This window comes from Camelus ferus, chromosome 10, assembly GCF_009834535.1.
Source record: "Camelus ferus isolate YT-003-E chromosome 10, BCGSAC_Cfer_1.0, whole genome shotgun sequence".
NCBI lineage: Eukaryota > Metazoa > Chordata > Mammalia > Artiodactyla > Camelidae > Camelus > Camelus ferus.
The window spans coordinates 44,254,134-44,277,805 of NC_045705.1; positions in this window are offsets into that span (position 1 = coordinate 44,254,134).

Here is a 23,672-nt window from a genome sequence, read left to right on the forward strand (position 1 = left end):
TACATCAAGTTTTTCATAATATCTACTTACTAAATTAAACACATAAAAACTTATGGTTACCAAAGGGGAAAGGGAAGGGGAGGGATAAATTAGGAGTATAGGGATTAACAGATACAAACCACTACACATAAAATAGATAAGCAACAAGGATTCACTGTCTAACACAGGGAACTATATTAAATATCTTGTGCTAACCTATAATGGAAAATAATCTGAAAAAATATATATGTATAACTCAATCACTTTGCTGTAGACCTGAAACTAACACAATATTGTAAATCAACTATACTTCATTAAATATATAACAAGCATGCAAACAACCCACAATGTGCTTTAGAGCAAAAGCATGATCAAGTTGCTTTCCAGGCTAGCAGTTTATCTACTTAAGTCAGTTTTAGCTCTCAGAGGACACCAGAGATTATAACTCAGAAACTTCTCAAGGATTCAGTCCAATATATATTACCAACTACATTTGAGAACTTTTTCTTTTAATTCGCCATCTGTATTTTTTTCCCACTGAAACAGTGAGAGAGGGAAAGATACTAAATAGACACACTGTTGATAATGGAAGGCATATCTTAGCAGTACGCCCCATGATGCCCTTCCTTGCCAGAGGACCGTGGGATGGAGCCTTTGATGTCTTGATGAGAACTGCTGAAGGAGCTGACACAGTTCTAACAATTTTATTATTTATTTTTATTTTAGCGTTCTAACAAAAGTGTCACAAGTCCAGGCTTGCTGACAATGATTGGCCACAGGGGAAAAAAAAAATCTCAAAATTGTGTCTCAGAATGAAAGAAGTATATATACAATATACACCAGTAATATATTATTCTATTTGATATATAGAATATTATTTTAATGATATAATTAAATGAGATAATGCACATACAGATCTTAGACTGAGACTCAGCACAAACAGGAAGCCCCTGTTGTATGTTAGCTATTCTTTTGATTCCCTTTTTTTAAAAAATGGAAGATGAGTTTCTGAGTGCAAGTCTACTTCTCTTCCTCCTTCCCCTCCTATGCTGACTAGTAGTAATTCTATAACTATTTGGCAGCTGCTTTGGGAAACACTTTGAATATATTTTCTCATTTAACTCCCCAAAAAATCTTATGAGAGAGGTACCATCATTATACTCCACTTCAAAAAGATAAACATCACTTGCCCAAGATCGCATAGTTTGAAAGCAGTCGAGGAGAAATTCCGTGCATGTAGTCTGGCTCCAAAGCCAGGACTCTTAATCCCTGTGTAAGAAATTCCAAACCAAGTTGCAAAATGCTTTTATACCAATTTATTGTGTGAAAAAGTTCAGAAAATATTGATCCCAAACTATGAAGCCTTGTACATCGTAGTTCACATACCCAGCACACTAATACCTAGTGAAAAGAGAGGCCAGGGACATAGATTCAGAAACAATAAAGATGATAGCAAACACGTACAATCCTCCCCCGGATGCTCAAATCCCCTCTATAAAGTGGCATAGTATTTGCTTGTAACCTATGAACATCCTCTCATATACCTTAAATCATTTCTAGACTACTTATAATATTCAGTACAATGTAAATGCTCTGTAAATAGTTGCCCTGTACCCAGCAAATTCTAGTTTTGCTTTTTGGAACTTTATTAAAAAAATTTTTTTTGACTCTTTCTGATCTGTGGTTGGTTAAACCTGCAGACATGGAACCCCCGGATGCAGAGGGCTGACTGTACAGTACTCACTTTGTATCAGACATTGTCCTAAGCACTTTATGAACTCATTCAATTTTGCAATAACTCTGAGGTATGTACTATTATTATGCCCATTTTTCAGAAGAGGAAATGAGGCAGGGAGGTTTAGCAGCTCATGCAACATTGCACACTACTAAGTTTTGGATGTGGGATTGGAACTCAGGGAGTCTGACACCAGAGGCCGTGCTCCAACTCACCATGGTAGATTGTCCCAAATGTTGCTATCACATAGCTGGTGATGTCAGTTACCAAAGAAATGATCCAACCACAATTACGCAGCCATAACAAACTTAAAAATTCCCTAAAATTGAAGCTACAAAGTCTTTCACCTTATCTTAAGAGAAGCAGATAAATAGAAATTTTAAAACAGTAAGTCCAGTTGCTGTGGGTATTCTAGCCAAATTTTTATTCACCAACTCACTCTCACATTTTCTTGTTATTATTTCTTTATCATTCCCATAAATACGCACACACACACACACACACACACACACAGCTCCTTCAGAAAAACTCAGCCATTATGCCTGTCTTTCAGAATTATTCTGACTCTTCACACTTGAGACTTGTAGCTCCCTGAGTCGCAATATGCCTGAAACAAAAGAGGAGATCAGTTGAAAAACACGAGTGGATTTTCTTAGAAAATTGCAGGCTTCCATCACAGGGCTGTTGTGAGGATCAAAGTGAGAATGTGTGTAATCTCTCTTTGAAAATTCTGAAGGTCTTCAGAAATGTAAGGGATCATTATTGCCACCGTAGTAAAAACAAAACCCCAAGCTCTCTTCCCAATACAATTCCTCCAAACACAAAATCAATGGGAAGGCAAGGACTGTGGTTAAATCTTTCTTTTTATTGTGTCAGACTTTAGAGTTTTAATGGTTTTTTTTTTTAGTTGTTATCAATATTTGTTTCACTGGGGTTGCCCGAGACATGCCCTAGCTCATGAAGACCGTGCAGTATGATTCATTTATAAATTCGCTAACAGATAACACATTTATTTCAGGAAAATTTGCATTTGTCATTGCGATAATTGAATTCACTGCTCAACACATGAGTAAATTCCTCAAAGAAGTCTTTGTGTTGTACTGGGGATTAGGCAAGTTCTGCCTGAAATGAATTTCTTTCTGCAGCATGAAAAAAGTAAATTGGAAAAAGATGCTAAGATGATCCTTGGATATGATGACCTCAGTTGAACCAACTTGCCCTGTGGTCTAAGTAAAGCCATAAAATTTATCTGGACCTTGCTTTTCTTGGCTCCAGAATGGGGAGGGTGGACTCGAATTTCGTGATCCCTTCAGGTGTCTAATATTTTAAGATTCTATAATTCTTCCCTTCTGAGGTGCCCAAAAGATTAAATGTGGTGCACCGAGGCCCTAACAATGGATAAACCTTAGTGCTCCAGGAGGAAATGTCAGACTTCACCCTACCTTCATTATAATAAAAAATACCTATGAACCCCTTACTTTATAGTTAACAGAGAGTTTTCACATCTGTCATTTCATCTGACCCTGACCATAAATTTTGCTGTGGCAATTTTTGTTCCATTTTACAGACAATGATGGAATTGAACTCAGAGTGAGTGGTTCAACGTCTCTTCGAAAATTCCACACGTAGTGAATGGTGAGTCCGGACTCAAACTGTAGGTTTGGGGTAGTATCATTTTAGTATTCCATGATGCCTGATCATTTATTATAGGGCAAGACTTTTACTTCCTCCTTATGGATTGTGAATGTTAGTATTGAAAATGATGCTGGTGACCCAAATACCTTCTCATGAAATGATGGTGAAAAACTGGTTGACCAAGAAAGTTTTAAGCCGTATGGGAACTATTTCATAAACACTGTAAAGGGAAAAAGTCCCACAAAAATACTAAATGCGATATCTCAGCGTTCACTTACACTCTCATTCATTCTTTCACAGATTCAGCACGTATTTGTCAAGTGTCTACTCTTGCTAGGCATGGGGTTAGGAGGCACAGCATTGACTAGGGCCAAGTTCCTGCTCTCATGAATGTAAAATCTGAATGGAAACCAGACAAACAGGAATTGTTAGGAGTGCTCTGCTAGGAAATGGTTAGGTGCTACCGGAGTGGAGAGAACAAACTTGTGACTGGAGCAGTGAGAAAAGGCTTCCCAAAGGACACAGCAGTAAGCGGAGGAGATCGCTGGTAACATGAAAGGAGAGGGAGACAGGCCACGTGGAAAGAAGAGCACGCGCAGAGGCCATCTCGCCTTTGCTTCTGTGAAGTGATCACCTCTTTTTAAAATATGTTTCTAAGATTTTTAAAGTACACAGATAATATGAGTGTGTTGTGTCATATGAAATAATATAAAGGTCTACAGAGAATAAGTTATCATTCTCTTTATCTCTGTTCGCTTTCCGTTTCTACGCGACCAAGAGGAATTGCTTTCGTGTGGAATCTTCCTCTTCTCGCTCTCAAATAGTTATGATGGAGCTAATTTGTTTTGAAATATTGGGACCCAGACAGTGAGATATTATGTGTGTGTTAGTTGGTTTAAGTCACAAGCCAGGAACAGTCAGATGCCCTAATCCACACATGGCTACTATAAACTGCTTCAGCAGTCTTCATCTTTGATGGACACTAGGACACTTTGCTGACTGTCTAGCGAATGTCAGAAGTGGGTTTTTCACAATATAACAGAAAAGAAACAATCTCCCAGTTGTAGAGAAGGAACTAGTGGTTACCAGTGGGGAGAGGGAAGAGGAAGGGGCAAGATGGAGTTGGAGGATTAAGAGATACAAACTATTAGGTATAAAATAAACTATGAGGACGTATTGTACAGCATGGAGAATACAGCCAATATTTTATAGTAACTATAAATGGAGTATAACCTTTAAAACTTTGTGAATCACCATATTGTATACCTGTAACATAAAATTGTACATCAACTAAACAATTTAAAAATATGATATTGTAAAATAAATACATAAATAAATTTAAAAATAGTTAAAGAACTGGGTTCTTCACAGGTGAAATTAGTAACTTGTTTGTATGATAGATGTTAAAATAGGCTTTCATTGGTGGAATTGGTGGTACTCAATTATATATGGCTTATCTAAATTCTTTTAGAGACACTCCACTTCCTTGCAATGGATAGGGTTTAAGACTCTAGTAAGGTCTATAGTCTGCTGCCTTAGGGATGGTGTCTGCGGTCTGATCCTGAAATGTCCTGTCGGTTTGTTTCGGGAGGTTTCTGATGGCCTGATACAGACTGTAAGGGAAATAGAATCCCGCCTCTGCAGTGCTGTCACACCTGGCAAAAGGGAACCTGCTGTGCAAGGTTGTGAGGAAAGCAACCAGAGCACAGAGCTGGACTTAACTGTGCTTCCAGAGCTGGTGATGTGACCTGTTTGTGCTTGTTTGCTAATCAGTGTTCATTTATGCAGCAGAACTGAGTTGGACACTTGTTTTTATTACAGCCCTGTAGTGAGATTTTGGGGGAAAAGCTAACTCTACCTATCTAAGACTATTAAGAATTTCATATTATTTACCAAAGTGACCCTAAGAGTGGTACATGTCTAAATTGGCTTAGAGAAGTTCACAGTACATGCAGATACACACACACATGCATATACTCAAAGTTTTAAAAAGTAAAAATGTATTATACTAGATTCATTTCCCTGTTTTTTTTTTTTTTCATTTACTAAATATATCATGGTCCATCTGGGTTAAGAGATAAAGATAAAACTTTGTTTAGAGGCTGAAAAAATTCTATAGAGCAGATACACTCATTTATTTTACCATTTGCCACATACTATTATTAATGAATACTTCCAGTTTTATTTTACTTTTGTTTTTATGACTGTAAGCATTGCTATAATAAGCACTCTTGAATCTATACCCTTATTTTTATGTTTTTATTTCTGTGGAATGTAGTTTTTAAAGTAGGATTGTTAGATCACATGGAATTAATACATTCAAATAAAGAATATTTTAATACATAGTGCCAGATGACTTTCTAAAAAGGTCGTAGTAATTGACAAATTTCCACATCCCAATAATTTATGGAAATGTTAATTCTCTAGCATCCTCTCCAGTTCACAACATTATTGCTCTTTTTATACTTTGACAATTTGATGAGTCAAAATGGTACATCATTGTTACTGTATTTGGCATCTTCCTGACTACTGAACTTAAGCCTTTTTTTGTATTTTGGATCACCTCTTATGTAAATTTCCTGTTTATATTATTTGGCCAATTCTAAGGTCTGCCTTTTAAGATTTGTAGGAGCATTTAATAGAAATATTAAGTTTTTGTTTGCCATATATTTCATATTTTTTTCTAGATTATGACTTGCTTTTTGATTTTGTCATGGCATACTTTGCAATATGAAAAACATCTCCTTTCCTTTATGGCTTCTGGGTTTCCTGTAATTAGGATGGTCTCCCACATAGTAACTTTTCCTTCAAATATTTTTCAATTTTATTTTAAAACACTCAAATATTTAATCCATCTGTAAGTCTTACATAAGATGTGAGTTAAGGGGCTTTTTCCTTCCAGGAGGAGAGCCAATACCATTTATAAAATGAACCATCCATTTTTACTGAACTAGAATGCCACATCTCATATTTTAAGTTCTCAAATGCACTAAATCTTGTTTTAGATGTGTTTATTTGGCTCTGATGCTTTCATTTTCTTTTCTTTTTCTATGCTTTTGCCAATTCTTTACTGAGAGAACAGGAAACTTACGGCAAGTCTTACTTTCCGTGGCTAGTTGTTGTTTATTAATAAAAATTAATTGATCAAGGGAAAAAGCAAATTATTTAAACTTTAAAAGCTTATTATTCAGAAAAAAACCAAATGGAAACAAACAACAAAACCAGCATAATAATAAAACTAGCAACTTTGGGAATGTCCTTTACTTCCCTCAGCCTCGGTTTGCCCATCTGTAAAATGGACATTTATTTATTTTGGGGAGGAGAGTAATTTGGTTTATTTATTATTATTATTTTTAAATGGAGGTACTGGGGATTGAACCCAGGACCTCAAGCATGCTAAGCGTTACACTCTACCACTGAGCTATATACACACCCCTCAAAATGGGCATTTACAATGACCACTTACTCCACAGGTTTATTGCAAGAAGCTAAAGAAATGAGACATAGAAAATAGTTTGTAAATTCTAATGCATGTTGCAAACATTATATATTTTGTAATGTGTGGGGCACCTGTTTCCATACGGACTATGAATAAGTACATAAGCATAATGACATCTTATAAATCATGAGTGTAGTCTTGTTTCTCCCACTCACAACAGAGGAATGGTCTACAAGGCATTAAAATCAAATGTGTTTTCAAAGCCCTGGCCAGCTAATTGGGAGGAACTTAGAAGACAAGTGGAGATGATGAACAATGCAGTGTGGAAAAGCTGCCTCCCCAAATCCCCAGGTTAAATAGACTTAAGCATCCCATGAGGTAGCCTTGTCTGGGGAGGAGTCTAAGGGGATCGTTGCCCCACGGCAGGCTGGGTGAAGGGTGAAAGGTTAACAGGCCAATCCCAGGACAAGATGTCAGCCCAAATTAGGTGTTTAAAAACGTTTGCTGAAGGACTTAGACTGCTGAGTTCTTTATTTCCAATAGCAAAAGTATTCAAGGAACCAAAAAAAGACTTTTGTATGGAAGAATTCAGGAAACGTAGTTGGGTTCTCTCTTCTCCAAGGGAACCAGAAAGGTTAAAAATGTTCCCCCTATTTCGAGGAGACAATTACAGATAAAAAACACTGAAGCTCGTTTTGTGCTCTGAGAACCAGCATCATATTAGCATGACTCCTTGTTCAATAACTTTCATTTGGAATTACTCTTCCACTGAAAGCAAACAGAACCACCAAGAAGTACGTGTGTTTGCCTGGTACTCTGATGTCCAAATACTTTGAATAGCTCTTACACTTTTTAGAGCCATTTAGAGAATTTTCTGGTAAAAACTAGGCTTGAGGCAACGGCAGTAAGGAGACAGTTCCAGCATACGAGGAGAGAAACTCATCAGACACCTGCCCCCACCCCCGAACCCCACACACTCCAAGGCCAGAAAACTTTTTCTTCAGTCATCTTGCAAAGTACTTAAGCCTTGGCTTTGGCTATGTTGTTATTTAATAGTAATTCTATCACAATGAGATTATGAACCTGGAAAAATAGAGTTTTAAAGAGAGAGAAAAATATTTCTTTACACATTTCACAACATACTCTGAACAGGCCCCTGGTCAACTTTATCCAGACCCAGAATTCATTTCACCTTTCTGGACTCTGAAGATGTTGGCAGAGGTCAGATGCAAAGAATCACATTAGCATATGAACCTGGCACCAATTAAGAGTTTCCCTTGATTTTACAATGACAGGCCAGAAAATGTTTAAAACCAAAGTCACTGTACATGAAATGAACTCCAAACTCTATACATTACAAAATTTAAAAAGTTAAGTGTATGGATCCAGATGAAAGGTAAATTTGTAGGGAGTGGGGTGCTGGTAGTGGGAGTGGCCATTACTCAATGCACAGCAGGAATTGCAAATAGAATTCTTTCAGATAGCAAGATGACTTTGTGGGTTTAAATGATATGGTACAGAATCACTAATTCAAGTTGTATGATACAGAAAAGAAAAAGAGGAGTAATACACCTTCTGCTTAAGATTAAAAACAAAAAATCAAAAAAGCAACAACAAGCCTGAAACCCCCAATGAAAGCCTTCTCATCTCAGGCCTCTTGTGATCAAGGGCACGGATTCCAAAGATAGCAACCAGAGGGGTAGGTACTCTCTGTACAAGATGGAACAAAGCCACCCGCCTTGGGAAGCTGGCCCAGATGATCCCAAGTTTCTAGAGGGGTTAGCTTCTCCTCCCCGCCGTTCCCTTGTTCTCTGAACAAGTACTTCCATGGAGCACTTTCTTCCCAGTATCCTGCCCACCTCCACGCAATAGGCTTTGTGTCTGTTTCCATATACCCAGCAGAGTCCCCAGCACATGGTAAAAGTTTGATCACATTTTATCAAATAGGGTAAACAAGGAGGAGGAGGGAGGAAACCTAGGAGAAGTTCTTGCGAGCCCTGAGCTCTTCAGGAGTTTTGGGGAAAGTGTGGGTGCAGGGACTGCATTTATTCAACAAATATTTATTCAATACTTATGACCTGCCAGATACTAACTACTATATATAAAGCAGATAAACAACAAGTTTCTACTGCACAGCACAGGGAACTATATTCAATGTCTTATAGTAACCTATAATGAAAAAGAATATGAAAAGGAATATATGTATGTATATGTATGGCTGAAACATTGTGCTGTACACCAGAAATTGACACAACAGTGTAAACTGATTATACTTCAATTTAAAAAAAAAAAAGGAAAGGAAAAAAAAAGATTAGCAAGGTTATAGTGTAGACCAGAGACTGGCAAACTTTTTCTGTAAAGGGCCAGGTAGTCAATATTGGTCATGAGGGCCTCTAGTTCTCTGTCATGTGACTCAGAAGAAACTCTAGACAGTATACAGATGGGCGTGGTTGTGATCCAATAAAACTTTATTTATATGCATTGGAAAAAAAAAAAATCTATGACCTGCCAGACACTGTGCTAAATGCTGCAGATAAAGATAAGTAAGACCCAGTTGCCACCTTCAGGAAGTTTATAATCTGCTAGATTATAATGAAGCCAACACAAGTTATAGCAATGGAGGCAAGGAAACAACATGGGGAAAACACAGTGAAAAGTGGAAGGGCATTTGCAGCCAGAGGGAGCTGGTTTGGATGCTGCTTCTGTCATTCACAAGCTGGGTTAACCTGCTAACGAAGTAGTATTAATCTAACCTCTTATTACATCACTTAACTTCCATGAAAAATTCTGAATAATACTCACTTTATTGGGTCATTTTAAGATTATATTTTTTTAAAATGACAACATTTAGCAATCTCTGGCACTTAGCAGGAACTCGGTTATACACTTAATGAAAAGTAAGGGTAGACTATACAATTATTTTTACGCTATGATAGTAGGTACATTATAATTGTATATGCTTGTCGGCCAACTTTGAGAGACACCACGAAAAATAATAAAAACTGTGTGGAGGGGGAATTCGAGGTGATTTTTTTTTTTCTTTTCTCTTTCTCTTTCGCAAGGTTTTTTATTATGTCACAATGTTCCCTGGAAAATAAATAAGAGTTATAACTTTTGAGTCCAAGTCATTTTAAGATTGTTCCCAGGAGGATAAGAGAAACCCGTTTCAATAATGGGCATATGAACTTGCTATTTTCCAGAAGAGATCGTTTGTAGAAAATCAAGGCATGACATGTAATAGCCCCCTTTTTTTCCCACTAAAAGAAAATTAGAGAAATCTAAAAATCAGATGTAAAATTTTCCAAGCCTGATTTTGTTCATTACACAAACCCTTCTTTTCTTTCTGTTTGTGCCAAAGATCATTTGCATTTCAAAGGCCTGCAGACCAAAGAGGACCCTCACAAAGCACTAAGAACTCAGTTTTGCCAGGGCAAGAGAGTGTACCCCCTTTGGCCGTGTCCTCCAGGTCACACCACCTCGAGGACCAGGAACACGGCAGAAATGTGGGAAGTGGGGGAGTGAGTGGTGGGGCCTGGAACCATCTGGATATCAAATTCCGAACTTTTAAAAACACAATGCCAGCTAAGCAAAAATCCTCTGGCTGGGCTCTCACTCCTCAGCCTTTGGCCCCTGGATAAATATGCTACAGACCCCAGGGGCCAGCGTGATCTTTCTAAATTGCAGATCAGATTAGATCACGACCCTGCTTAAAGACTTCCTGCGGCTCCCTGTGCCCCCTCAAATAAAGACAAACTCCTCTGCAGGCAGACAAGGCTCCTGCCTGCTTCTGCAGCTTCACAAGCTGTCCGTTGCCCTTGCTCACCCGACTCTTACCCCATACATCTCAAATCCAGGCAGACTGACCCTCCTATGGTGCCCCAAGCACATGCCCTCTTGGCCTCGCACAGCCTGTTGGACCTCCCCTTCCCATCAACTTCATCAAGCAAGCTCTTACACATTCTTCAAGAAAAATAGGAATGTGCTATTGTAATAGAAGAGAACAAATCTGACTCCATATTAGATCTGTTCCTTTGACTGTAACCCTGTGCTCTGTTTCCTGGGCTTAGTCTTGCTGGTTCTGTACCTTTTGTAAAAGAACGTTGCCTCTAGCCTGAAATATACAGGGCAGCCCATTCTCAAGGCTCTGACCTTTAAGGATATTAACACTTCTCTGTTCATATAAAGATAACAAGTCTCAGGATAGAAAATAACGTTTGTTTTGTTGGAGGTTTACAGGGACACCATGATCTGACCCACATGGACAGCTGCAAGAACAAAGAATTCCTATACCAGGAAGTTTGCAACAACCAAGCATACCCCCTCTGTTTTTCAGTATAAAAGGGAGGCCTGAGTTCTGACTTGGGGAAGATGGTTCTCCAGGACATTAGTCTGCCATCTTCTCAGTCTGCTGGCTTTCCTGAGTAAAGTCACTATTCCTTGCCCCAACACCTCGTCTCCCAATTTATTGGCCTATTGTGCGGTGAGCAGAGCGAGTTTGGACTTGGTAACATTATTAGACCAGTAGTTCTCAAACTTTTTGGCCTCAGGACCTCTGTATACTCTTAAAAACGACTGAGAACTCCAAAGATTTTTGTTTATGAAAGTTCTATTTCTTGATATTTACAGTATTTTTTTAAACTTGAAAGTTTTAAAAACATTTATTAACTCATTAAAAACAACATAAATAACATATTTTGTGAAAAATAACTTTTCCAAAGCAAAACATATTTGTTATGTTTTTGCAAATCCCTTTAGTGTCTAGCTTAGTAGAAGACAGCTGACTTCTCATAGCTGCCTCTACGTTGACTCTGTTTGGATTATGTTGTTTTGGTTAAAGTGTATAAAGCAGATCTGGCCTCACAGGTTGGTAGTTGGTGGAAAAAATGAGTATTTTAATAACCTTGTCAGATAACTGTGGATTTTTATTCGTTGACATTTGTGCCCAAACTAGACAAATGGTAATTTCTGAAAGGTTAGTTGCAATGTGGAATTTGAAACCATTTCAATGGAATTTTCAATACTCTGTTAAATTAAAATCCATTGGTCTACCTGACACTCTGAATGGCTTTTATTCATGCCTGAGTTTGTAGCACCAGCACTAATCACTTGGAAAGTATTGATTCATGAAGTTAAGCAGTTCTTCCAAATGTTGACACATTTTACTACACAATATTGAAACATCATTTTCACTAACATCACTGAAAGTCTTATTGGCATATATCAAATTCACTATGGGGAATACAGTTTGCTGAAACTGTCAGTTTTGCCTGAAATCTCAAATTTTACCATGAGCAACAAATACCATCAATTGTTTCCCTTAAAGTGACAGGCCCACCTTCATTCATTAGCAAGAAAATGTCAGAGTCTGATAGACATTCAAGTTTAAGTAAGCATAGTTTGTCAGTTGCTCTTTCAAGTAAAAATGCTGTTTCACAAAAAAGCAACTAGGTTCAGCTGTCAGCTGGAACAACCCCACGATGCTTTGCCTTGAGATAATCGTCATGCTTGTGTATGAAGAAGGGCTTTACACATTACGTTCCAGGTCATCACACAGAATGGGGAAAAGACATGTATTCAAGGGTCAAGATTTAATAATACCAATAATTTTAACTGTTTCATCAAGAATCTCCTTAAAAGAACCTGGAATTTTTTTTATTTTCCTTCAAGTGTGCAGTGGTGAAGAAAGACTGTATTAGCAGTGTCGGGCCTCAATTCATGCTAAACCTCCAGTTTTATCAACATTGTTTTTGCACCATCAGTGCAAATGTCAACAAGTGAAAAAAAAAAAAACCAAATAATATCTTACTATAAAGTGAAAATAGACCCTCTTTGAGAACTTCTACACTGGACTGTAGGTAACATGAGGGCAAGGCCTGTATCCAGGGGAGGGCTGGAGCTAGCTTGTACTGGTTTACAAGAACTGATGGTTAACTGTTCAGGAATTTTTGCAAGGGGGTTGATACCACTTTGGCTAGTGTGATATCAGCCAGGGTAGAAATGTTGGCTCCACAGAAATCATCAGACATTATGAATCAGGGTCTTTTCCTCAAACTGAAGTATAGTTGATTTACAATGTGTTAATTTCTGGTGTACAGCATAGTGATGCAGTTATGTATATATCCCTTTTCATATTCTTTTTTATTATAGGCTATTACAAGGTATTGAATATAGTTCCCTGTGCTGTACAGTAGGACCTTGTTGTTTATCTCTTTTATATATAGTAGTGAGTATCTACAAATCCCAAACCCCCAATTTATCCCTCCCCATCCCCTCTCCACCCTGGCAACCGTAAGTTTGTTTTCTATGTCCAGGGTCTTTTTTTTTCCTTCCTCTGGAGAACTGATTGTTAACTGTCTACCAATACACCACTCTCTGTCCCTCCTTCTTTGTGAATCAGTGTCTTGCACTGAGCCTGCCACAGATAGGTATTTAATGAAATCCGTTAAGTAAATACGAGTAAATGAGTCAGCCAACCTATTGATGCCACCTCCTCCAGGTGGTTTTCCCAGCTTCCCCAGGCAGAGTCCGTCTCTCCTTTGTGTTCTCACTATTTAACACTCTTACAATGGTTGTATTGAATTGCAAATATTTTATAGGTTAGTTTTCCCCACCAGACTGAGAGCATCTTAAGAGACTATTTCTTGTGGAATAGCAAGGCAGCAAAAGAGTTTAGCGCAGGGACAGAGATAAGTGAAGAGTGTTCTGGGTACAAGAGTCGGGAATTCTACAGTGAGGTACTGAGACTTTTTTACATTATACCAGAGCCTGGAGGAAATCTCTCTCAAGATACTTGCAGGGTAGTGGAAGATTACCTCTTTGAGTCTTAGTCTCTCCATTTGTAACATGGGAATCGTACTAGCACCTGGCTTTGAAGGTTCCTGTGTGTGTGACACATCACAGAGTGTTTGCGAAGACTGGTGCAGAATGAATACTCTGTGGATATTAGCCATTGTTCTTATTGTGGTTTGTTTGAATTATTCTATGCTTCCTTCCTAACTTCTCATTACTATTTTGCTTTGGCAGGTACTTAACAACTAGAAAGAGGTTAACCAGTCCTGATTACCAATATCCTAGTCACTGGAAAATGCTTCCCCTTTTTGGTAGAGGTTTATAAAGTGGTTTTTGTTGTTGTTGTTGCTGTTTATGTTTGTTTGTTGTGACTTAGCTCTCTAATGCTTAATTGTCTCTGCGTTAACTGGTTATTCAGTTCCATAACTCCTTTCCTGAAACGTTTGGGCCAGGTATGCTTCAGCATTCAGATTTTTTTTTTAATTTGAGAATGATAATGTCTAACATATACTGCACATTCCATAAAACCCTCAGCAGCACCTCATAATCAGACGTATTAATATTTTGGCAATAAATACATAGATACTGACATTTGATGGGATATAAAGATTGTAAGGAGCCTCACATCAGTTCATGCCAGGCTTTGCTGCCAAATGAGTTATATATATTTTAAAAATCCTTTGACTTTCTGAGCTTTAGGGATTTCAGAACTGCAGAGAAGGAGGGTGGACCGTATTAGGCTTTGGGCTGGCAGAGCTGGGAATCTGGCCCTGTCTAGTGGTGACTTCTCCAAGGAAACTGCCCAGGTGAAGCCAGTCGGCCTCTGACACCTGTCCTTAGCTGCACAGTCTGCAGAGAGGCTGCACAGGGTCCATCCCTCTGTAGATGAGAAACCAAGTAATGGCCTCAGGTCACAAGAGAAAAAAATGGTGGGCTAGGAGCAACTCCCAGAGAGCGTTTGCCTGATGACGTCTGGAAAGGCAGTAGTAAGCGGTGAATCAGGCTGAGTAAAATTCCCTCTCTCTGCTTCCCAGCCGTTTCTCAGGCCCTTCCCCTGTGCAGAAGCAAGAAAAGCCTGGAGCAGAGAGAGGCCACTCTCGTGTTGCCATGTATGCTGAAACACCCAATGGCCGGATTTATTAACTTCACATCTTTAGTGAGAATTCACGTCAGACCTACCACAGGCCTAAAGATGGGTCCTGCTCGGCCCCCAGCGTGAGGACAAACGGTTAGGCTCAGAGTGCAAGCCAGCATGAATAGGCCTGAATTAGGCCAGGCCTAATAACCCGTTTACTGACACCTGTATTAGTCCTCCAGCACTAGGGGCGAACCGCTGTCGGACAAGCCGTAATCCCATAAGCTTGTCATTTGCATAGCCCTCATTAGCTGATGAAAACTTGAAGAAGGCAGGTTTCTGCAGCTGGTGAGCCCATTCCTTCACACGGCCTGCCTGGGTGGTTTTGGTAATGAAGTCATGTGGGTGGATGTGAGGTTTATATGTATGGAAGGGATTAAGAGCATTAGAATTTGTGTGAGCTGATGTTGCCATATTCTCTATACGGGAGCCCTGTAATTGGATGGGAGGAGAAATGGCAGACCCATTAGTTTTGTCTGTTTACTCAGGAGCAGGGTGCTAGAGATTCAATTTTGCTTTCTTTGGCTCCTTTGCCTTTGTGAGGCGGGCCTGCTTTGTCTCCTCAGGCCCTGAGCACCTCCAAACACCAGCCCTGCTAAGGCGATTCAGCCACAAAGGAGCGACGTTGGGGACTAGGGGCCCAGGGAAGAGAAAATGCAGCTCCCACTCAAGAACTACTTGAAGGCAGCCCCGTCCCGCCTAGTCCAATCCTGGGATAGAGAGCAAGAGATAATTGAAATTTATCAACACTTCTGGGACTTTTTTTTTTTTTGTGATTATTTTATTAGTTCCTCACATTTGGGATTAACAATCCTCAGCATCAAACGCACCGCAGGCTTCTTGTTTGGGAAATGAATGGTTAGACATCTCGGAGACTTAACAAAGCAATTGTTGTACTGGCGGGGTTTGCATAATTTTAATGGACAAAAAATAACACGAAGGAAAAAAATCCATTTCCTGTGCTGTTTGTACAGCTGGAGACAGAGCTCCTTGTGCTTGGTGATGTAAGAGATGCGCCATTGTCCGCCCCTCACCCCGACAATGCGGTCCCACTAATGTCGTTAACAAAACCGGACCGGGCAATTCTGAAAACTTGGAAGCTGGAACATTGTCTCCAAAATGTATGAGGCGCCACGGACAGAACGATGTTTATTCATCAGCAGTGCTGGGCTTTGCAAAGTCCGGAGATGAGGACTCCCACCAGCAAAGAGTGAAGAATAGGAGGTGTCTGAGCATGAGGCCAGAGCCTGAAGCCAGAGAAGATAGCGGGGGCGAGTAGGGGTGGGGGAATTTTATTTTTCTTCCTTAAAAATATTGAAGAGGCACAGGAGAGTATTTCAACTCAGATCCTGTGAAGGTTTATTTTATATTTTCAGTTTTCTTTATTCAAAGCCACAGTGCCTACCGGCCTCCCAAAATTCTGACGGAATGCTTACTGTGCAAATAGTTTTATCACTTGCTGAAATATTCCATTTCTATTGAATTTATATTTTCAAATGTCTTTAATGAAGAAAAAAAAAATCCAACAAATGCAAGTCTGAGTGTCTGAGTTAGGTCATTTGCAGGGGTTTTAGTGAAATCATTTAGCAAGATCAAAGGATTCAAATGAGACCTCTTTAGGCAACAGAAGAGAAACTGCAGTACCAGTTATTATAAAAGGTTTCCCACAGTAAAATCAAGTCTTCAGACACAAAACACCAAGCAAACAAGCCAGGAAAACAAGCAAATAAAAACACCACATAATAATCATTCAACAGGCACATCTATGTGTGTTTTACCAAGCAATAAAACCAAATTTTGCCATTCCTGCCTCCCTCTGCCTTTATGATTTTGATTATTTTTTCCATCCCTGTTAAAGCAGTTGGAGCCCCCATGCCTGCTGCTCAGATCAGCTAACTTTTTTGAGTCCCTATTCTTTGCTGTGTTTAAGTGAGCATTAGGAAGAGGCTCACCAAACAAAGCCTGCAAGATTTCAACTGCTACCCAGCACTGCCAAGTGGGCATTATAGGAACTCTGGTTAGAAAGATAGGAAAAGAGAAGAGGAGAAAGTTTTATCCTGGTTCCCATAATGATTCTTGAAGACAGAGATTCATCAACTTTCAAGAGTAGGATGCACCTTAAGGGCCCTCAAATCCAGTCATGCAACCAACACTCTAAAGCCCCTAGAGCAAAAATTCAGTCTACCTCCTTATCTGTTCCAAGCATTGGGGACCTATTATGTTCTTCAAGTTTTGTAATTCTGATCTACAAGTTGATCTTCTAGCCACTAGGCTTTCCTCTTAAGCTTATCTTTGCACAATACATTCTTCACGGGGACGGAATTTAACATTTTCTGAGCACCTACTTACACCATACAGCAGGCGTCCGACACGGACTCTCCTGTGAAGTGGGAATAATTATTCTCACTTATAGATAATGAGACTGAGGTTCTGGGAGGCTAAGCAGTGTGCCCAAGGACACACAGCCTCTGAGCAGATCAGCCTCATTACTGCTCCAAACTAGTGGTTTAAAACAGCAGCCATCTCACTATTTCTCACGACTCTGTGGTTTGGCTGCGAGGTTATGCTGGCCTGGGCTGGTGTGGCTGGGGCGGGATGGTCCAAGGCGGTCTCACTCACAGGTCTGGGCCTCAGCTGGGGTGGCTGGACAGCGGGCCCTCCCTCCACGTCACCCCGAAGGGGGCTCACCCAGGCTTGGCCGCAGGGTGGCAGCCTTTGAAGAGAGCGAGGTCTGAAGTGGAAGACCCGCTGGGGTCTAGGCTCAGAACTGATGGCTTCGTTCCTGCATTCTGTTGACCAGGGCAAGTCCCAAGGCCAGCCCAGGCTTAACGGGTGGGAAGACAGACTCTGCCTCTTGACGGGAGGAGCTGTAGAGACTGTGGGGCCGTTTGCCATTGAACATGTGGTCTGTGGTCTATGCTCTTTACTCTGAAGCCAGACAGCCTATGTTCAAATCTTGGCTCTGCTGGGTGTTCGCTGTGATGCCTTGGGAAAGTTAGCTAACCGCTTCCTGCCTACTTCCTCATCTGTAAAACAAGGATAATAACAGGGCCCTCTTAGAAGGGTATTTATGAAGAGTGGGTGGGTATATAGAAAGCACTTGGAATACTGCCTGGTACAGACTCTACACAGTATCAGTGTCAGTGACTTTTATTATCATTGTTGTTTTGTTAATCACCCATATGTTGTACTGCCTGTCTCAGTATGTACTCATGTCTAGCATGCGCTAAGGCCTAGGATGTTATAAAAAGGAATTGGTGGAAAAGATCTAATATATATTTACCACCTTTTATATAGGCTCCATGCTGGGTACTTTGCAGAGAGTGTTTCATGTAATTCTTCTGAGAATCCAGGAGAGTCAGTGTCATTCTCCCTGGTTACAGGTAACTAAAGTGAAGAAGACATGGTCCCTTTTCTCAAAAAGTTCGCCTCTATTGTGGAAGACATTACCCCCCAAAATGCACTTATCTGGTTATTTCACAAAACACTCATGTACATTACTAACTCGATAGCATTTTCGGCATCCCTATTAAGCAGCTGAAGACACTGATGTGCAGAGAAGTTAAGCATCAGCAGTCCACAGCTAGGATGGAGAAGAGCCTGGACCAGGGCTGATGTCTCTGGCCACTCTGGAGGCTTCTCCTGATGCCCTGATGCCTCATTTATTTACATCAGCAAGTGTCATGTGAGGAAAAAAGTTTCTAAGAAAACTTGACCAGAAATTGCTAAGAAAGATGTGACTAGATGAGGGCAGAACAGCCAAATGAGACATAAGATGGTGGCCCCAGGTGCATTCCACACCCTGTCAGAACACTTACAGTCGTTGGCTGAAATCATTTTCGGATTCAGTGTTCCTATTAAGCAGATAAGGCAACACAAACGTGCCACAGCCTTCTCAGGACTAGGGTTGTAGAGCTGAGGTCCTGAAAGGAAATAGTTTCATAGCTGGCTCAGTTTGTGATCAGCTCACAGATACAAAGCATTCATCAAAGTCTAGGATGGTCACTATCGGAACAACTTTGGAAAACTCAGGATCTGCCACTTAATTTAGGATGGCCACAGCTCCCAGTCAAGACTAGACTGGCACACAGGGCTCCTTTTGCACATTGGAGGGGTCAACAGAAACCTTCAGAAAGAGCAGGGAGGGGTTGCAGTCCAATGGAGCTGGATGTTGTTCCTAGTGGCACTGCCACACACTGGGCAAGTCCCTCACTCTGAGGGTCTTGGATTCCTTGTCAGTAACAAGAGCAACTTTATTAGTAAGTGACTCTGGATGATGTTGGGTCCTGCACATAAAGCGCTGAGCACAGTTCCTGGCATGGGGTCAATTCTTATTGGTGAAGGATGAATTGATGGATAGTATTGGAGTGAGGAACCCAAGCATACCCAAATCCTGCCCTGCAGTCATCCCTTGCCTTTCAGGGAGACAAACACATGAGCAACAAGAGCTTAATGGAAATCAAAGTTCATTTTGGCATTAGCTGCTTGCACTCCCTTGTCCTGAGTTCTGGAAAAGCCAGGTGAAGCACATGGTTTGAGTTCAAGGACTAGGCAGAGCCTTCACACTCTCCTCCCAAACTGAAATCTCAGAATCGTCCCCCTCCGGTGGATTCATGGGGGAAAGAGGTCAAAGGAAAGAGGAAGAAAAGGTTGGCTAGGTGTGGAAAGAGAGAAAGAAAAAGGGGGAGAGAGAGAAGAGGTTTCCCTTGCTGTGCCAGGTCCTACCTGGATCCGCTCAGCACACAGAGGTAGGAGGAAAAAGGAGGTGCTTTTCAACACAGTGATGCTGTTTTTTGATAACCATGCCGCATTCAATGTTTTAGATTCTTGTTATTCATATCAGGAACTCTTCTCCCCTTGACAGGGGCCATAGAAGGTGCGTGGAGGTAAGGCTGGCATTGGGAGACAAGGCTGAAGACTCACCTACCCTACGGCACTCAATATACCATAACTATCATTATTGTCACTGTCATCGTGCTGTCATTACCTTTCTGTGCCCATATCCCCACTATTAGTAAAAAGCAAATTGACTAGTGAGGACTCAGATTTCTTTCAGCTCTGAATTAATGATAGGAATCCTTCAAAAAACTACTGATGAATAAAAAAACTTACAAATCAAAATTCACTCTTTTCTAATGATACATGGAGAGAGAGAGTGGCATAAAAATAAAGCCCGAAGGGAGAGTCACGCTTGGGCATGTTATTTGACCCCTCTGAATCTTAGTTCCCTCCTTTGTCAATAAGAACTAATGATAACTATTTCCCAAATTTGGGAGAATTCATGAGCTATTGTAAAATAAAGCCTTGCATGTGATCAAGATTCAAGAAATGGTGGTTTATTACTGAGAATAGGGTGTAAGGGACTTTATTTTTTCATCAGTTCTGATCTGCAGTATGCCATTCAATGTACTGCTACGTTTTCAGCTTTAACATTATCACTCCTTCTCCACACCTCCCACCAGCACTCCATATCCCCACGGGCCATGTCTAGGAGGAGATTGTAAGAGAAGTATTATCAGATGCAAATTCCGAAAGAACTAGAAATGAATCTAGGCTCTGTAGTTTTACAGTTTTGTGACCTGGGACAGATAATTTACTTCCCTGAATTGCTTCCTTGCCTAGGTAATAATTCTGGGGCAAAATGTCTAGTCATTGACTCCAGTATCCATTCCCTTCCTCATTACCTGGGCACATTGCTGCCTATGTAGAAAACTACATTTCCCAGCTTCCTTTGCAGCTAGTCATGGTCACATGACTAAATTTTGGCCAGTGAGATATAATTAGGAGTATTACATGACATTTCATTATTCTTTCTTATTTTTTGGAACAAAGGCATACTGGCTAGAATTCAAAAGTCTTTGTGGCCTCTGGGGATCCTTAAACAGAGAACTGAGATAGTGGGATTCCTCTACCAGCTCTGTACTGATAACCTCTGAACATCTCTTAGGAATGATTAAAAATAACCAACCTTGTTTAAATTAATTTTATTCTGAGTTTTCTGTCACCTGCAGCCAAGCCTATATAAGATGATGGATGATATAGTACTTGGCACTTTGTAGCACTCAATAATTTTAGTTTCTTTCTCTTGTCTTCCCAATCAAGTCCATTCTTGTTACCGTAGTCAGAGAGCCTTTCTCAAATTCAAATATTAAACAACAAACTCCACAGATGTGCTCGTTTATCCCCATTTCAAAGTCTTTGATGGGGTTATAATGAAAAGTCAAGTGAAATAATTCCATGAAAGTACTTTGTATGTTGTCAAACTCTATCTGGAGGGAGGCATCAAGACCCTTCCCACTGTGGCCACACCTCTCTGACCAGCCTTGTTCTTGTCCTTACTCTCTTCTCCTGCCCAAACCAACCCAACCCAACCCATCCTTCCACAGACCTCATTTTCCAGCTACATGAAACCGAACACCTTATACACTAGTCTCAAACTTTTTTTTTTTTTGACTGATGGGAGAGAAGAGTAAGTCCAGACCCCAGGCATATCTGGGGCCAAGGCCTGAAACAGCTTTATGGAGCAGCCCAAAATTTCTTGGGAGTATTAGATTTTATTTCAAAAACCTGATTTAACTTTTCATTCTGTTCCATGATACCCATTTACATGAGTAAGACTACACGGTTTAAATCACTTAACCTTGAGTAGCCTGTGACTTTGAGAACTCCCCAGATCCAGATCAGAGAAGGAGGCCCAGTTTGTCTTATCTCTATGATTTTGTGTGATTTCTTCTGCCAGAAATGCTCTTCCTTGAACTTGTCCCTTCTAGCCTGCTCTGTAAAAGTGTTCTTGATTCCTTCAAGCCGACTCAGTCACTCTCTAGCATGCCGTACATCTCTCCACTACAGAACTTAAGAGACTCTATCTAAACTTATTTCAGGGGTGGAGTGTTTAAAGTAGAATGGGCTGTCTCTTTCATTGGTCCACAATATTCTCCAGGAAAATGACTACCGTCTTGTACTATCATCACTATGACAACTAGCATCCCTCCATCATCCTTAGGGCCTAGCACTGTGCTTAGCCCATAATAGATGCTCAATAAAGGCTAGATAGAATGAATAAATAAATGTTCGACAAGTAAGTCAAAAGAAAGAGGCAGCCATGTAGACCTTAACCTCAGATTTCACCTCCCACACACTCTCTAGTTTGGCCTGGGTCAAGGCCAGTAGCGACCCCTTCCATTCTGTGGCTTACAGCACTTCTAAACTGGGCCCTGAACCCTTCTACACGCACAATGGAAAGAGAAAGGCAACCACCTCCAACTCAAGTCAGCCCAGCCAGGAAAAACCCACTGCCCGTGTCCCAGCGGTCTCCGAAATGTCAACACCGCGAAGGTTGACGCTAAGCCCCGCACACCCCCACGTCATCAGATGCCCATTTGCTTCATGTTTCAGTCTGGTCTGTCAGCACCATTTACTGCTGAGCAGGTCCCTTATCTTTATTGATCACTTAATTTATCTTTTCTTAACTTCCCTTGCACCGTCTGGTGCCGTGTGTCCGTCTGTTGAGGCTGTCATGACTGGTTTGCTCTTGAAATAATAGAGGCAGCAGGTGGTGTGACTAAGTCGGCCCTCCGCAGAATGAAGGCTCATTCCCAGTCCCTGTCTCAACCTGCCAGTGTGTCTACACCCTCCCAGCTGCTCCACATTAAAGCGGTCAACTGTGACTGTACAGTCCAGGTTTTACACAACTGTTTTACAAACCAGGAAGAAGGTCTTTTGTCGCAAATCCTTTGTCAGGCAGTAGAAGGAGGGGGAGGGGAAGCCAGTTCTGAGACTTGGTGCATTTTAATGACTATGCAGATAGATGCATACCCCTTTGCTTTGGGAAAGGGGGTGTGGGTTGGGGTGGGAGGCTGGCTGGGAGGAGAGAGAGAGAGCGCGGACTCCTTGCTCTCCGATGGTTTACTAAGAGAAGCCACTGCTCTTTCAACACAAGTTTCAGCTTCAAACAGATCCTCTACTCTGAGAAAGCCTTCATTCCTCTTGTAAAGTGAAAATGCGGGCCATTAGAGCCCTGTGTCCTAGGGTCAGTACTCTGGTGACAAGTGTTATACACAACTGAGAGAACAGCAAGGAAATTGTGCCTCTGGGACTCAAAAGCCAAGTGGCTTTATGATTTGGGGCTTGTAATCACATGTAAGGAGAAATGAGACAAAGTGAAAAAGCACTGAGTTTTAAAGTCAGACAGATCCAGGCTCTAAAGTTGTGACTTTTGACATCACTCACTAGTAAAAATATGGTATATTAAAATTCCTCTTTCTGTTTGTAAACGATGCTACCAACAAGGAGTTAATTTCCAAAATATTCTAACAGCTCACATAACTCAATATAAAAAAAAAACAACCCAATCAAAAATGGGCAGAAGACCTAAATAGACATACAGATGGCCAATGGGCACGTGAAAAGATATTCAACATTGCTATTACGTGAGACATGCAAATCAAGACCACAATGAGGTATCACCTCGCACCAGTCAGAATGGCTATCATCAAAACGTCTACAAATAATAAATGCTGAAGAAGGTGTCGAGAAAAGGGAGCCTTCCTACACTGTTGGTGGAAATGTAAATTGGTGCAGCCATCATGGAGTACAGTATGGAGCTTCCTTTAAAAACTAATAATAGAGTTACCATATGATCCAGCAATCCCACTCCTGGGCATATACCCAGAGGGAACCTTAATTCAAAAAGATACATGCACCCCAATGTTCATAGAAGCACTATTTACAATAGCCAAGACATGGAAGCAACCTAAGTATCCATTGACAGATGACTGGATAAAGAAGATGTAGTGTGTGTATACCCACACACACACACACGTGTATATATACATATACACATATACATATATATATCCAATGGAATATTACTTAGCCATAAAAAGAATGAAATATTGTCATTTGCAGCAACGTGGATGGACCTAGAGAATACCATACTAAGTGAAGTAAGTCAGACAGAG